This window comes from Rattus norvegicus, chromosome 13, assembly GCF_021556685.1.
Source record: "Rattus norvegicus strain SHRSP/BbbUtx chromosome 13, alternate assembly SHRSP_T2T, whole genome shotgun sequence".
Classification (NCBI taxonomy): domain Eukaryota; kingdom Metazoa; phylum Chordata; class Mammalia; order Rodentia; family Muridae; genus Rattus; species Rattus norvegicus.
Window position 1 is genome coordinate 29,251,879 of NC_141546.1, and position 3,015 is coordinate 29,254,893.

Consider the following 3,015-nt stretch of genomic DNA (forward strand, 5'->3'; position numbering starts at 1 on the left):
TATGAATAATAATTATGTTATTCTGATGTCCCTTTTCTGGACACACACCAACAGGATGTAATTTTATGCCTTTGTTCAGTCAACTGCTTTTCACATCTATTGTTTTCACTCACTCTGTATTTCATATGTATCGTAGTACAAAAATTCATAAATCACTTGAAAAAGACAATAGATAAAAAATGAAAGTCTTAGCTCACAGCTCTAAATTAGGTTTTGATTTAAAGGGGTAAAATTAGGGGAGGGGCAGTCTACAAAGATACACTTCATCAAAATGGAGATATGTTTCAAAATAATACATAATGGAATTTCTTCCCATAAGAGTTACATCAGAGGCCTTCTTTTCATAAGCGCCAGTTCCAGGATGTGAATGGATTCCAGTGTACCTTTCAGGGAAACTATTATTATCAAAGTCAGAAAAGATCCTCCAGGTTTGCAGTCTTCAGTCTATGTTTCTTCAGCCAAAACTGCCAACTACAACAGTGACTCACCAGGCTATTCTTCTTGCAAGACAGCAGCCAGCACTTTCTTTAGCTTCTTCTTCACGCAAGATGGCCATCACAGCAGTGACCCTAGGAGCTCCTCCAGTGGAATGAATCAGTCTGGCTATGGAGGCATGCTAGGCAATTCTCATATTCCACAGTCTAGCAGCTACTGTAGCCTGCATCCAAATGATCATTTGAGCTACCTATCACACTCCTCGGCAGACATCATCTCCAGTTTTCCTCCGATGTCTACATTCTATCTAACTGGCACAAACCATTACAGCACCTCTTCCTGCACACCTCCTGCCAATGGAACAGACGGTATAAAGGCAAACAGAGGAAGTGAGGCAGGAGGCAGCTCCCAGACTGGAGACCCTCTGGGGAAAGACCTGGCTTCGATCTATTCTCCTGATCACAAGAACAACAGCTTTTCCTCAAACATTTCAACTCATGTTGGCTCCCCTCCTTCACTCTCAGCAGGCACAGCTGTTTGGTCTTGAAACAGAGTACAGGCCTGGTCATCTCCCAATTACAAAGGACACTTGCACTCCTTGCAAAGCCAAATTGAAGACCATTGAGAAAGACTGGATGATGCAATCAATTCATGTTCTCGGGAATCACATAGTGGGCCCGTCCACAGCTGTGCCTGGTGGTCATGGGGACATACATGGGATTATTGGACCCTCTCACAATGGAGCAATGGGTAGTCTGGGCTCAGGGTACGGAACTCTCCTTTTCTCAGCCAACAGACATTCACTCATGATTGGGGTCCACGGTGAAGATGGCGTGGCACCAAGAGGCAGACATTCTCTCCTGCCAAACCAGGTTCCGGTTCCACAGCTTCGGGTCCAGTCTGCAACTTTCCTTGACTCCAACCCACCCAAGACCCTTACAGAGGGATGCCAGAGTGTGTCTTCTGGCAGCTCTAAGATAATATCCGATGATGAGGGCAATGAGAACCTGCAGGACACAAAATCTTCTGAGAACAAGAAATTAGAAAACAAGAAGGATATCAAAACAATTACTAGGTCAAGATCTAGCAATAATGATGAGGAGGACATGACTCCGGAGCAGATGGCTGAGTGTGAGAAGGAACCGAGGATAGCCAATAACGCCCAGGAGCACCTGAGGGTCGGTGATATCAATGAGGCTTTCAAGGAGGTGGGCCACATGTTGTAGCTCCACCTGAAGAGTGACCAGTCCCAGACCAAGCCCCTGATTCTCCACTAGTCAGTGGCTGTCATCTTCAGCCTGAACCAGCAAGTGAGAGAAAGGAATCTGAACCTGAAAGCTGCCTATCTGAAAAGAAGGGAGGAAGAGAAGAAGTCCTCAGAGCCTCCCCTACTCTCCTTGGCTGGCCCACACCCTGGGATGGAAGATGCAGCGAATCACATGGGACAGATGTGAAAGGATCCAAGTCGCCACCTTGCTTCATTAAAACAAGAGACCACATCCTAACAGCTGTATTATCCTAAACACACATAAACACTGTTCCTTAACCTCCCCCTTTTTTGTAATATAAAACAAGCCTGAGTAGTTATGAATCACGGATGCAAGACATTTCAGCATTCCCAATTATCAAAACGCAGAAAATAAACAAACAAACAAAAATGAATGAAAGAAAGACAAAATGCAACTTGAGGGACAACTTCTTTAACATATCACTCTGAATGTACAAAGCCTTAGGTAACAAGATCAGATGCAGCGTAGAGACAGAATGGCAAACCTTCCACACTGTGGAGCAATGCATTTGTGCCTAAACTTCTTTTGAAATAAAAATTAATTTGTAAGTCTAAAAAAATATTTAATTTAAGAAAATTGTAAACTTGCAATAATGAAAAGTGTACTTCTGAAGAAAATGACATGAATTGTTTTCATTGGTATTCAAGTCAGCTAGTTTTTCTAGTGACCAGATATTGACATAACAAAACCAGCAACTGTGCTGATAATAACCGAAATGATGTCATTAGCCATTCCTTAGGGTAGGAGGGACAGATGGATGTTATAGACCTATGACACTATATATATATATATATATATATATATATATATATATATATACATATATATATATATATAATTTAGTGACTATGGTAAGCTTTTCTTCATTTTCTTCATTTGTTTTAGACTTTTTTCTCCTGTCAAAAAAAAAGTACTGATCAACTTTTTTAAAAGAAAGATTTTACTGTAAGTATGGATTTTTCTTGTCTGATTTTTGTCCCTTCCCCCAGTTTGTTATCATGACCTGAGTGCCAACTCTACTTCTACAGGGGCAGTGCAGGAAGAAATCCTGATGTTGCTTCTCATTCATAAATAATAGAAAGTTGTTTCTCCAGTCTTTTGGGAACACAGGACTTAAAAGTCACATCATGTGAGAAATTACATGCAACATTTCCCAGGGAAGGCAAAAGAGTTTGTCTGGCTTGTGGCACTGCCCTTGTTACCCTGTCCTGGGATTTTCAGAGGCACACTGTTAGGTACAAAATGAAATGTAACACAAACAAACACACCAACACTACAGTGTTATCAATGT

At 41.5% G+C, this 3,015-nt stretch overlaps 1 pseudogene; it reads left to right on the forward strand.

Annotated features, from left to right (window-relative positions):
- Positions 1-367: 367 nt before the first annotated feature.
- Positions 368-1,889, forward strand: Tcf4-ps1 (transcription factor 4, pseudogene 1; annotated as a pseudogene).
- The last annotated feature ends 1,126 nt before the right edge of the window (positions 1,890-3,015 follow it).